Source organism: Mus pahari, chromosome 17, assembly GCF_900095145.1.
Source record: "Mus pahari chromosome 17, PAHARI_EIJ_v1.1, whole genome shotgun sequence".
NCBI lineage: Eukaryota > Metazoa > Chordata > Mammalia > Rodentia > Muridae > Mus > Mus pahari.
In genome coordinates this window covers 59,664,348-59,679,195 of record NC_034606.1, presented here as the reverse complement: position 1 = coordinate 59,679,195, position 14,848 = coordinate 59,664,348, and the positions used below count along the sequence as shown (strand labels likewise).

The 14,848-nt window shown below is 41.7% G+C and overlaps 1 protein-coding gene and 1 pseudogene across 1 annotated transcript in view; one reads left to right on the top strand and one right to left on the bottom strand.

The window, feature by feature from the left end:
• Tmem117 (transmembrane protein 117) overlaps window positions 1-14,848 on the bottom strand; it is a 437,088-nt gene that overhangs the window by 95,479 nt on the left and 326,761 nt on the right. The gene's annotated exons all lie outside the window — the stretch shown is intronic.
• On the top strand, window positions 7,681-7,765 carry LOC115062450 (annotated as a pseudogene).

Below are 14,848 nucleotides of genomic sequence, written 5' to 3'. Positions count from 1 at the left end.
CTCTCTCTCTCTCTCTCTCTCACACACACACACACACACACACACACACACACACACACACATGGCATCCATGCTTTGGTCCTTTCTGAGATGTCTCTACAGAGAGAGACCTATCCCATTTGACCTAATGAGAAAACCTGGCAGCTGTACATACTGATGAGGCATGGTGCACTCTGAACTGAGGGATGGATTTTTAAATTGTGAAGACAACTCTGGAAAGCTGACCAGTATTATGTGGGAAAATGGAAGATGCACACCTGCTAGCAGTGCTTCCAGGTAGAATTCACATAGAAATCCCTATGTGTTTGTGTACACAAGAATATTCCCAGACTCTACCACCCTAGCAGTGTAAACATCTAGAAACAGTAATATAATATGTATGTGTGTGTGCGTGTGCATGTGCGTGTGCGTGTGTGTGTGTGTGTGTGTGTGTGTGTGTAGTGTTAATTTAAAGAGATACAGAAATAAAAGCAAATAACCCACAGGTATATCAACAATGTTCATGTATCTGAAAAATATAATTATGAATGAATAAAGCAAGAAATAAAATTATATATATGCATGAAATCTAGAAACGGGAAATCTATGCTATTGCACTGACTAGGTTTTTTTGTCAGCTTGATACAAGCTACAGAAATTTGGGAAGAGTGAAAATCAGTTGAGAAAATGCCTCCACTAGATTGGCCTATAGGGAACCTTGAGGCACATTTTCTTAATTAGTGATTGATGTGAGAAGTCCCAGACCATTATGAACAGTGCCACCCTGACTGGTGTCTCTGGATGCCATAAGAAAGCAGGCGGAGCAAGCCAGTAAGCAGCCTGCCTTTACGGCCTCTTCTCCATCTCCTGCCTCCACATTTCTGCCCTGCTTGAGCTTCTGACCTGACTAGCCTCAGTGATGGATTGTAACCTAAGTGTTGCAAGGTGAAATATATTCCCTTCTCTCTATGTTGCTTTTGGTCATTGAGTTTTATCATGGGAATAGAAATCCTAACTAAGATAACTGTGTTTTATGTGTGTGTGTGTGTGTGTGTGTGTGTGTGTGTTTTATGTGTTTGTGTGTGGGGGGGGTCCAAATTCTAAAGAATGCCAAGTAAATCATTATTACGAAAGACAAATAAATTTATTAAAGGAGAAAAAATTAATTTAAGTTAAACTTTTTTTAAAAAATGTAATTATACTGAAGCAAAGTGGCAGACATGTGGTTATCTATAATTGTCTATTTCCTGACAAGAGTTTGGAGTACTTGGTAGCTATTATTTAAATGTTTTCATCTGTTTCTGTCCATAGGTCTGCCTGCCTGTCTTTCTTCCCATACATTATATAGACAATTAAAATTATACATAAGTATGTATAAAATCCATACTTTTAATTGTCTTTTTCTATACATTACATGTAACTGATTTTTTCCATGTATATATCTCTCAGAATTATGAAAATATTCAGCTTCCTTGAAAGAAGATATATAGACAGGGAATAATCTGTATCCCTTGGGACCTAATTGATAAATAAATCAAAAGATAAAGATAACATTTATGGAAACCAAGAAAGCATTAGATGAAATTTAACCTGTTCTAATAAAGCTCTCTGCAGGTGTCCAACAGAATGCTAATTTGTTGGAAGTTTTTTGTTATAAGTTATTTGTCACTAAGCTTGGTCAATGACAATTTTCTGCGGGTATGTGTGCGTTCTGATCACTGTTTTCCCACCCTCTTTTCTGCCCCCCCCCACCTTTATGAAGCCCCACAAATCCCTTCTTCCCCTCAGCTCTTCTGGTTCTGTTTTGTGTGAGTTTAAATTTTAAAATGATAAAAAGAATGTTCCAATTGATTGATAGTAGAAAAGATTAATACTCTCACTTAGGTGTTAATGTATCAAGATATAGAAAAAGACCTTCAGGAAGAAAATGATAAAACTATGCTAATAAAAACAAGACACCTAAATAAATGGAAAACTTGCCAGGCTTGGACAGGAAAATTCAATATTGCTAAGATGTGAGTTCTGACATAATTATCTATGGCTTCACGCTCCATCAAAATCCCCACAAATTGCCTTGTAAATATAAACCGATTCTAAAATCTTACAGGTTGTATATATGGGGATTTGCCACCATGCTCCCTGACAGAGGTCTACTAACTGATGCCTTTCCACTGTGTTTCATAACATCATGGCACAGTAAATACAACAGTATACACATCAGAGAGAATGTGCACACACAGGGTGACAGAACAGAATAGGGTCTTACACACAAAACACACACACACACACACACACACACACACACACACAGAGAGAGAGAGAGAGAGAGAGAGAGAGAGAGAGAGAGAGAGAGAGAGAGNAGAGAGAGAGAGAGAGAGAGAGAGAGAGAGAGAGAGAGAGAGAGAGAGAGAGAGATACAAAGACAGAGACAGAAGCAATAATGTGACCAAGTAACCCTTGGTTAAAGAATGGCAGAAATTCTGTGGAAGAAACGAAAGTCAGGTTCCCAGAGAAAATGAACTCAGGTTCTGCATTTCACACCTCAGAGATGAATACAAAATAAACCTTAACCATACGGTGTGGAAATACAGATCTGAAGATGGCAAAGAATGAAAATCTAGGTGATCATGATCTGGAAAGGTGAGGTAAGAGAGGGCAGGTAGAATCCATACAGAATAAACAACTTCATTAACACTTCTCGTTAGGAAAAAAATTAATAATAATTAATTATTATTATTCCAATGCTTGGAAGTAATCCAAGCATTGGTGTCCTAAGTTATAATTTTAATTGTTAACTTCTATGGCAATCACTTTTAATATAACTTAAAAAATATATTAAAAGAAACAAATAGGGAATGTAGATTTGTACATTACAAAAAGATAATCTATTAGACAAAAAGAGGAGAGTAATGGGAAAACATAGCTGAATCTACTGTGTAATAAAGAGGATGGTGATGATGATGATGATGATGATGATGATGATGATGATGATGATGATACAGATTCTGACCAAGGAAAGCCCTGAACACACTGGTTTCACCTGAACGCACTGGTTTCACCTATGATTTTTACTGTCTTTTGGAAAGGAAATGATATCAGTAAACTATCTCAAATATTTGACGAAATAGAAAGAGGGGAGAAATTGTTCTATGATGCTGGCCTTACCGAAACCAAAGCCTGATAAACATGGAATCTGTACAGAAAACTTCCTAGAGCATACCTTGTAATAAAAAAAAAGAGAATGAAAACTCATATATTGGAGTATCTCACTGTTCAATTGTAGAAAACAGTGAGACAAGGTCATAGTATCAAGATTTCTGTCCCAATTAAAACTATCATTATCTTCGGAATCATAAACTTTGCAATCCGATCAATCAATGTCATAGTTCAACAAATTAATTTTTATGAATCAGAAACAAAGAAAACTCATATAGTCAAGCTCTATGGGATACATGTCTAGAAGGAAGCCATCAGCAGGTCATAGAGAGACTCACCGCCAGGTCCCCTGCAGTCTGTGCCATTGATGGACAAATGGATACATGTATAATGGATGATGATACTATGTAACACAACTTAGGAAGGAAAGTATCTAATGTAACTTGTTCTTCCTGTTCAGAAGCAACAGGTGGCAGGTAGGAGCAAAGCTTTGCAGGAGATGGACAGGTTTGTGGAGAGGCTGTCATGGTTGGCTTCTTCCAGGTGTGCACTAGCCTCCCAACTATCAGCTATGTTCATTAAATATGGTCAGCAAATGTGCACCAAATACACCCTCGTAAAGTTCTTTTGAGAGTCGAGCAGAGTCTAATGTAGTGGCACTCAACGGCAATCCCAGCATCAGGGAGGCCAGGGCAGGAGGACTCAAGGTGTGAGGGAACTGGACCCACCCAGGGAGTCTGAGGCCACCATAGACGATATATAGAGAACCTTTCTCAAAATAAAGGCCAAGCAATTGAATTTGTACACCTCAGCAGTGAACAATCGGAGGATGCAATTAAGAAAGATGTCGCGGTCATTTCAAAGAGAACAAAACATTTAGTAATAAGTTTGCCAAAAGTTACAAGACCTTAAAACTTAAAATAATTAAATTTTAAAAAGTTAAGGAAGACCTTAAATAAACAAAAAGATAGTCCATGTTTATAGACTAAAAGAATTAATAGTTAAGGTAGATAGATACTAATGCACATGCCAGCAAGATTCTGCTGAAGGGACCCTGATATTGCGGCCTCTTGTGAGGCTATGCCAGNGCCTGGCAAACACCGAAGTGGATGCTCCCAGCCAGCTATTGGATGGAACACAGGGTCCCCAATGGAGGAGCTAGAGAAAGTACCCAAGGAGNTGAAGGGGGCTGCAACCCTGTAGGTGGAACAACAATATGAACTAACCAGTACCCCCTGAGCTNGTGTCTCTAGCTGCATATGTAGCAGAAGATGGCCTAATCGGCCATCACTGGGAAGAGAGGCCCCTTGGTCTTGCAAACTTTAAATGACCCAGCACAAGGGAACGCCTGGGCCAAGTAGTGGGAGTGGGTGGGTAGGGGAGCAGGCGTGGGGAGGGGTATAGGGAACTTTTGGGATAGCATTTGAAATGTAAATAAAGAAAATAATAATAATAAAAAAGAATAAAAAAATAGTTAAGGTAGAAATATTTCCAAAATTGATACATTTACTCAGTATAGTCCTTATTCAAGTGATAGCTCCCTTATTAGAAGACCCTGACAAGTGCTTCCCAAAATTAATGTGGAAATTGAAGGGATACTAGGTATAAGGACAGACGTATAAATATAAATATATATGTATGTATGCATACATACGTAAATATAAAGGTATATATACCTATGTATTTATATACAGATCTATATATAGCAAATACATGTAAAATATGCACATTTATATTATATATGTATATGCCACATATATACATATATATGGAATTCAGTAAATGAATTTGAAAAACTAGAAACCAACCAACCTGTAGTTGGCCCACTGACTTCTGGGAAAGAGCCATCATCACTTAGTGGGGAAAGAACAATGTTTTCATGAATCAAGTTAGTACAATTTTAAAAGACAACCAAAGCAATGGAATCAGAAATGACCTCATACTGTGTGTGTGTGTGTGTGTGTGTGTGTGTGTGTGTGTGTGTGTAGTGGTTAATTCAAAATTAATCAAAGATCTAAACAAAAAGTCTGTTATTATAAAACTCTTAAAAGACATGCTCAGAAAAGAACCCACCACCTTGAATTCAGCAGCTGCTTCTTAGAAGCGATATACAGAGAGTGAAAATATAGATATGTTGGATTGCATCTAAATTAAAATTTTGTGCTTCAAAAGATATCCTTATGTGTCTGTGCTTCAAAGTACAGCTAGGGAAAATGAGATTAGAATTTACAAGGTGGGAGAAAACATTTGCCAATCTTTGTCAAATGAGAGTTTCAGTATGCAGAAAACAGAAAGAATTTTTATAAGTCAGAGAGAGAGAGAGAGAGAGAGAGAGAGAGAGAGAGAGAGAGAGAGAGAGAAGCAATTCAATTTTAAATTGGGTTTTTGTTAAATCCAATTTTAAAATGGGGGAAGAATTTTAATGTCACAGCAAGTAGTGTTTGCAAATAGCCAGCAGGTAAGGTGTGTGGTGGTATTAGTCATAAATGAAATGTAAATCAAATCCATCAGGGGAGGGAACATCACAGTCAGGAGGAATCTAACATAAAAGCCTCCAGACAAGGATTACTGTGGGATGTGAAAGAAGTAAAAGTTTCATGTTGCTGGCAGGGATGTCAAATGAATGCCACTAGCAACAAAGATTGAAAAAAAAAAAAAAGTACGTTCATCCAAACCCCATTCCTAGGTTAGATGGGTTTCTGGGTTAAGTGGAACTTTATGGGGGGGGCAAACACTTGAGCCTCTCATCTCCTATAGAATGTGCAGAACAAGCTGATACAGGGTGGGAAACCAGCCTCCAGTGCACCCATTCTGGACTCAAAACACAGCATGCTCAGTTCTACCCTGGAATCTTAGAGACTACCTGGAACCGCTTGCTTGCTGCAGCTCTGAGCTCTCTCAGTCCCTCTGAAGGCGACTACCAAATGCAAAGGGAGTTCTCTGTTCCATGCTGAATTTCTGGTCCACATTTTACAGCTTCATTAAAGGAGACTTTAACCATGGTCCCTCAGTATTCTCTGTGTACAATGTTTGGAGAAGAGGAGGGGCTTCTATAATGTGTTCTCATTCTCTGTACATCTTTTCTTCTCAGCTCAGCGATACAAGCAAACACAAGAAATATAGTTTATACCTAGTATACATTAGCAGAGTAAAAAGCTTTGCCCCACGGTGATACGGAGAAAGACAAATGGGATAGCAGCTCCCTCTCTGCTGATTAAGTGATTTGTTATAATTTAAAGGTTTTATTAATTTAGTGTATTTGTTTACAATTACAAATATATGCCATGGTGTGTGTGTACACGGGTGTATATGCATGAATGTGTATGTATGTGTATGTATATATGTGTATGTGAGTATATATGTATATATGCATGTATGTATACATATATATGTTTGTCAGTGTGTGTGTGTGTGTGTGTGTGTGTGTGTGTTTGTGTGTGAAGAAGGTCATTGGACAACTTGTGTGAGAGGCTGTGATAGTTTGTATATGTTCTTTCAGCCCAGTAAGTGGCACTATTAGAAGGTACAGCCCTGTTGGGGTAGATGTGGCCTTGTTAGAGTAGGTGTGTCACTGTGTGGGCTTTAAGACTCTCCTCCTAGCTGCCTGGAAGTCAGTATTCTGCTGACATCTTTCAGATGAAGATGTAGAACTCTTGGCTCCTCCTGCACCATGCCTGCCTGGATGCTGCCATGCTCCCACATTGATGATAATGGACTGAATCTCTGAACCTATAAGCCAGACTCAATTAAATGTTGTCCATATAAGAGTTGCCTTGGTCATGGTGTCTCTTCACAGCAGTAAAACCCTAAGACAGAGCCCATCCATACTTTCATTCCATGTGGTCCTGAGGGTTAAACTCAGGCCTTCAGACTTGTTAGCAATTGCTTTACGTGGTAAGCCATTTCACCATCCCTCTGCTGACTAAACACACAAAAATGTAGAAATCTAATTCTATTGTTTGCTTTCTATTGTTGTGAATATTTGGGGGGGGTTCCTTTTCTTTCCTTTTTCTTTTATTTTCATTGTTGTTGTTGTTGTTGTTTTGATTTTGTCAGCTTATGTCCTACAAAGAACTAAGCCAACCAAACCTGTGCTCACTTTAACTCTTTGTAAAGTTCTTGAACACTTTGCCTAATTGTAAGAAATGTATATGGTGCTGTTAATGTATGTATTGTTTACATGTGCTTTTATTTTTATGTCATTTGCTGGATATTGAATTGCTTTACAAGTGTTTGTGTAAGTTATAATTGGTAAGTCAAGTCAAAATTCTTTTCAGTTAGTAGTGTAACAAGAGGGTTAAGGGAAAAAAAAAAGCCCCAATTCCAACAGCTCTATGAGTTAAGCTTGGTTACTGTCTCAATATGCCAATTAAAGACACACAGTAGGGGACAAACAGGGAGAACATGGCTAACCATGTGGTCACATTGGAGAGAAGAAAAGAGCTCTTTCAGGATCCTAGATCTTTCATTTAGGAGTACTCACGGGAGTTAAAATAATTAAGGCAGGACATAGAACCAGACTATTGGGTCAAGATGTTGAATCATACTGCCCCTAGAGGCGCTGCAGGTGTGGCTGCTGTGACACACCTGCCTCAGGAGGTGGGAGAGAGAAAAGGGCTATACCCATGCAAGCCTGAGATGACAACCAATCCAGCACCAAGAGGTCTAAACGGAGCGCTAGCCTGAGACGCCCACCAGTCTGGCCTTGTGCAGGCCTGGATGAGCTCTCAAGGTGGTCGGGGGGGGGGGTAGGAGGAGACAAGACAAATCCCACCTGGCTCTAGCAGCGTGACACATGACTCTGTATGGGGTCACACGGGTGAGCCCGGGCAAGAAGGGAGCCCAAGAGGACCGCAACTCTTGCATCGTGGGGCCGGACATGACCACCATTCCAGCGCTCTGCAGAGGAAGTGCGTGTTGGAGAAATGGAAGAGAAAGAGAAACAGAAGGATGTGGTTGCAGTGGAGAGAGGCAGAACTGGAGACTCAAGGGAGGCGAGGAACAGCCTGATGTGAGGAGCTGGGGAATCCTACCTGGGACCATAGTGGAGTCCTGGCCTGTGCTGCCACCAGGGTCCTTGGCTGGGCCCCGGGCCCTGCAACAGGGTTTGTTACCACCAAAGACCAGGTGGATGTCTTTGGTCTGAGCTGCGAACTGGGGACATTTTGATGTCTGAGGGCTGTGCACAACTGGCCCCAACCTTCAACTGGGCATTGCGGGAGAGCTATCCCTATGAAAGCAGGATTGCCCTTCACCACTTCCAGCACTCTGAAGAGTGGGTCCTGCACCTCATCTGGGCAGCACAGTACAGCTGCCCCTACAGGTGAGCTGGCCCAGAGGGCATGATGCTGGAAACCGAGCCCTGCCACTCATCTGCTGGGAGGTGACATGGGAGAGGGAGAAATGACCCCCTCTTTTCCCTTGCTCTCTACAGAAGGCAGGAGACCAAGCTCTGAGGTCATCAGAGCATGAGGGCAGGCCCTGTCCCTCATCTATTACAGAGAGTAGGGCCCTGCCTCTCATCTACTACAGAACTTGGGGGAGCAGGCCCTGCATCTCCCCTAGGTAACATAGCAGAGCTGGCCCTGGATATGGGGGTTGCAAGAGAGCCAGCCTGAGAGTGTGAGCTTGAGAGAGCCAGCTCTGCTTCTCTTCTGCTGTACAACAGCGAGCCTTCTTCCCTTCCTTCATCCTCACCACCTGTGGCAAGCTGGAGTCATGAGAGTGGGAGAATAGGCCCTGTCTGTCACTGGCTACAACACATGGGAAATTAGGCTCTGCATCTCACTGGGGCAACAAGGTAGAGCTGGCCCTAGATGTGGAGGGTGTGGATGAGCTGTCCCAGAGGGTATGACAGTAGGAGAGCTGGCCCTGCCCCTCACCTGGTACAGAACTGGGAGAGGAAGCCCTGAACCTTCCCTGGCAGCACAGTAGAGCTGGCTCTGATGATGCCATGAGCATAGGAGACCTGACTCCGGCCCTTGTAGCATTGGATGGACCAGCCATAGCAGGAGAGGAGAGCTTGCCCCAGTGCTGAGGGGTGTAAGAACTGGCAGGCTGACCAGCTCAGATACCTCTCAGGCCCAGATGTAGGGCTTTAGTTGGCCCACCCCATCATCTACCCTATCGATGAACTGCTGGAGTGCATGAAGGGACAAGTCCTACAGATCCAAAACTACAGGATCTCCATGACACAGGACAACCACAGGACATCCAAGAGGAGTCCCAGTGAGTGTATTAAGAGCATAGCTGAAGCCAGAGGCCCTATACTAACCAGATCAACAACTCATTGCAATAAACATTTGCCAGCCAAGAAGGGTGGGCAAAGGGGAACGCGATGGGACACACTGTGACACACTACAGTTCTACAACAAGATCTTTTTTCTCTGTTGTGGGAGAGATTGCAAAGGATGGATAGCAGGTGTAGGAGGAGGGGGAGATGAGTGGGCCTGGGGTACATGATGTGAAATTCACAAAGAGCCAATGAAAAGTTCTTCACAAAGATATTGTATCATTGCAAAGTATCCCATTCTGACCATATGAGGTCATCCAAAAGAACCCCACTGCAGTTGGTTTTTGGATATTTGCCATATTTTAGATGCAAGGCTCATTTCAAAGATTACAAAGATCTCTCTCCTCGTAGTTTCACCTTCCCCTATAATTAATAAGCATGCAGCTAGATCAATAGGAAAAAAATGCCAAAAAACTTACCCTGCCTTGGTTGCTTAATGAACCCAATTGAAAGCAAATGCTTGTGAACAAAAGCATTCTAAGGCCTAATTATCCATTTACAACAACAACATAAAAAGAGTTTCATTAAGTATTGATCTTCTCTTAGGAATGTTAAGAAAAGTATTTCATTACAAAAATAAAGCTAGATTGGGTTTTTAAAAATCTTTTCACTAAATAAGACATTGAAACCTAGAATCAGACCGAAGCAAAAGTCAGATGTATTCACATAGGATCTGAGGCCTTAGCAGAGATGAATCCATCCATCTGTAACCTGCCCACCCCCATGCTTGCCTTAGCATGTTTGAAAAATAAAAAAAAAAGTCTTGATGTATTGCTTTCTTCATATGTCACTGTAAAAACTTCATAAAGCTGTTACCATGCTGGAACATAGAATCTAGGGGTAATGTAATTCTTTACTCCTGGTCTGTGATAATATTTGGCCCCAGAGTAAGCAGACTTGCTTCCTTTGAGGTAAAAGCCGTTTCATGTGTTCACGTCGCTCTTGAGGTCTATTTCCAGCTATTTAGTTGCCAAAGAAATAAAAACATATAGCCACAGAAAAACATTTGCATGAATGTTCATAGGAGCAACATTTATTAGCTTTAAAAATAGAAACGACTCAGAAAAGAGTCTGAGCCTGTAGGGCAAGATGGTGGCATGTGCACCACTGTGTTCCCTCTTGGCTGCTGGCTCCTGCCCAGGTCTTGGGCAGTCCTGAAACAAGTTCAAAGTTCTGTTTCCAGGAGCTGCCCAATGCCAAACCTGACTGGGTGAAAGTTGGGCTCAACTTGGGCACGGATTTCTGTGAATTTATCTCCTTGAAATAACCAAAGCATTCAAACACGATTTGGAGTATAGGGGAAGAAATGAATTGGAATAAACATTGGATATATTACTATAATCTTCATGTCATGATTGTGGTCATCCCATCCTTTGAGTTGTGGATAGGGGAGAAGAGTTATATGTGAATATGTAGCCAGTTAGGTCAATGTGTGCATGTTACATTGTTAAGGACATAAAAGTAATTAAGTTCTTCAAAAAATAGGAACAACTAGAATATCAATCAACTAATGAAAGAGGGAATATATAATACAATGTCTATTGTGAATACAAAAGGGTTTTTGAAAACCGTTCCCTACAGGCAAATTTTGAAAGCTAAGTAAAAAGAAGCTCACCACGAAAGACCACGCAGTGTGTCTTATCACTAATGTGGCATATAGAGAATTGGCAAAGACATACACAGAGAAGACAGACTAGTGATGGCTGTCAGACCCTGGCGTGAATGGATATATTTCCTGAGCACTCTCTAGGATGATGATAATGTCTCAGAAAGTGGTAGAGACTGGGGTCTCCTGGTGTTATAGATGTACTAAATGCTGACCAAGTACCATGTACTTAAAAATAGTTCATTGTATGCTATAACAATCTCCCCTCAATGGGATAATAAAGTTTGGGGAAAAACATCTCCACTTGCTCAATTTATTCACTGTTTCTATCTCCGCTTCACACACTGAATCTAAGCTACTCTCTCCTGTCCCTCACCTGGGTCACCGACACTCACACAAATTGAATAAGTGCTTGGATTTCTCCCTCCTATAACAAATAATCTATGAAGCAGCCAAAAGGACATTTCAACTCAAAACAGGCCATCCTCCTTGTTTCCTTACTTGAAACAGAGCCCACTCTACCTTAGCTCTACAGGACAAGATGGTAAACCTTCTTTTTGGAATACCTCTTGCTCCGTGCCCTCTGCTGTCCTCAATGATACTGAGCGGCACTCTGCTGCAGTGGAAGTTTCTGGATATGTCAGGCGATGCAGACAAGTGGTGCTTTGCTAAAGCAAGACCCATGGGAAGACATGTGATGTTTGGAGAGAGTATAAATAGGACTCGATGGACAGTGATGGGGAGCTTACAGAGCTAGCTTTGCAATGCCTCTTTGCTCTCGCCTCTCTGCTGATCTTCACTTCCTTGAATGAGGCCTAGCTGCTTCTGTTGGATCATGCCACCACTGCTGGCCGTGGATTCAGGTTTGGTATCCTGACACTACTGAACTAGATGTCTGGTATCCTGACAATGGAGACTGGAATTGGCCCCAAAGAGCTACATCTAACCAGGTCCACACCCCCTTGTCCTGTTGACCATCTTTTCTCCCCTACCTTTGGCTGGTGGGCTACAAGGGGGTTGAAGTATTTGAGAACCCTTATTAAAAGTAGGTTTTAAAAAAATCTAAGCCTACACCTTACCGTGTGGACTTTGGGTTATCTATCCCCCATCATTTCTGAGCTGTCTTGCTGTAATACAGTGCTCAGCTTATGCCTCAGTAATGAGGTCTCTAAACTTCCTTTAGAGGAATACCCCTAAGCACTCTTTCTCAGGACAACCAACCACACGTCTTGACAAGCTATATTTACAGGTCGATCCCCACCCCACCTCCCATCCCTAGAAGGCAGATTTTATAGTTTCTAATCCCAGTCCTGTCACTTCCAAAACAACATATTTTATCTATACATGATTTGTAGGGTTGTGTGGTTTAAAAATAGCATTTATTAAAAAACGCTCAAAATCTTCAGTGCATGCTAACAGGCTGTCTGTCACATTTGTTAGGTACCATTACTAATTATTTTAGATCCCTTTGATGTAATCTGGCAAATTGTCATATTTAGCATTATCTGTTTTCTGTAAGTTTGGCGGCATCTGTGTCATGTATTTTGTGCTTAGGGGCAGTTATGTCCGTCTGATTCATATACCATCTAAATAGCAAAGGCTTACTGTATTGCCTACCTACCTTCTCGGTGAGCAAGCAGCTACTGTTGCTTTCTTTATGTTCCCCCTTCAGTTCCTTGCCAAGGACATCCTCCTATGAGGGATCTGCAAGTAGCCTTTCCAATATAATCACCCTTACAAACCAGCAATGGAACACCACAGGACAGTCTGTGTAGTGTCCTAATATTTAAGCAAGACTGTTTCCATAGGCTTTATTTTTAAACATGGCTACAAGCCTTCAAGCAAATGTGAAGTAGAAATTTCCGGTTTCTTTGGAGACTCAGGTGTGTCATGTGATATTTGCCTTGTGAGAGGATGTGTTGCTGAAGCGGGCACATGAGAGGGCATGTGATATTTTGCTGGAGCAGACACTTGAGAGGGTGCATGATGTTAGGAAAGAGTATCAACGGAACCCCATAAATAGTGAGAGGATGCCTTGCTCTGCAACTGGAAAGCTTCATTGGCCTTTGCTGATCTTCAGTTGTCGTGACTTTGTAGAGAGAAATGCACCGAAGAACTTCTCGTGGCATCCTGGCTGCTTCTTGTAGCTTCCACTGGCTCATGCCAATTTGTCAGAGCTTCAAGGTTCCTTCTGGATCAAGCCGCTGCTACTTACTCATGTTTAGTGTTTGCTATTAAACTGCACTACTGATAACCTGATAAAGAAGATAGGAATCACTCCAAAGAGCTACTTCTAAACAGATTCACAACCCCATTGTCCCGTAACCATCTTTCTCCCTTACCTTCACTTGATGGGCTAGAATGGAGATTGGAGTGCTAAAGAGCCCTAAATAAAGTAGGCTTCGAAAAAAATCTAAGCCTACACAAATGCTCTACCAAATAGATCCAATTATTTAATACTATAGAGATTTTTATCTATTATACTAAAGCCTCTGGGTCTCAATAAAGGCCTCAACTTCTGATTTTGAGTGTTTACATATTATTTCATACTCTGCATCCAGTGGGATACAGAAAGATTGGTGGTTGAGACAGACCCAGGTCTGAACAGTCTCTAGCTTTTTCTCTATGGAATTCAGTTAAGATGTTTAACAGATGGCTGCTTCTCTGGCTGCCGAGACCAATCATGAGGTTTCTCATCTGCAGAATCAGGACAGGGTAAGGTGGGTTGGAGGATCATTTAAAACAAAAGCAAGAATCCCTATCCATGAAAAGACACCTGTGTCGTTCCCTTCACCTTCCTGTTGTCTGAAATGCAAATTGTCAAGGCTAATCATGATCACTAAGAATAGCTGAAAACCTACACTCCAAGAAGACAGTTTTGCTCACTATAACGAGTAGTAAATTCTAAACCCATTGTTTGCCCATTATTTTACTTCGTTTCTTTTTATTATTATTAATAATAAGAGGATTTAAATTAGAGGATGTGAGACACAGGAAGGAAGAGACGGAGGAAGGTGTGTTGGAAAATATGGTACTCTTATATGAAAATCCTCCATCTCTCTCTCTCTCTCTCTCTCTCTCTCTCTCTCTCTCTCTCCCTCCCTCTCTCTCAACACACACACACACACACTCCTACTTAGTGTTGCTCTAATGTGCATATGTTTATAGCTGACCCAGTTAGGACTGGGTAACCTGTCTAACCTATAGGGAGAGCATCCCTGTAGGAGGCAGATCATTCCTCTCTCGGAAGCCATCCATATGCCTTTCACTCTCCATCTATGGGTGGGATTTCCTTTCACTCTCCATCTATGGGTGGGATTTCCTTTCACTCTCCATCTATGGGTGGGATTTCCTTTCACTCTCCATCTATGAGTGGGATTTCCTTTCACTCTCCATCTATGGGTGGGATTTTTCTTTCACTCTCCATCTATGGGTGGGATTTTGTGCTACTTCCGCTTTCCTTATCAGCATGCCAACTGGTAATGTCATTACACTGGCAACATTTACACAACAGTGCTGTTGAGATTTCATGAGTTCAGGATCCCTATCTGAAAGACATCACCTGATAGTGCCCTGGTCCTATGGCTCTTACAATCTTCCCACTTATCTCATCCATGGTGTGATCTGAATCTTTGGTTAGGAGTTGTGTTATAGATGTACCAGTTGGAGCTGGGTACCCCAGAGTCCCTATCTCTATTTTGATCACTTGTGGATCTTTATGGAGCCTTGGCCTGAAAGGGAAGAAGGAGGGGGAGAAAAGGAGGGGAACAATAAGAGAGGAAGGGGAGGAGGAGAGGAAAGGAGAGGAGAGGAGA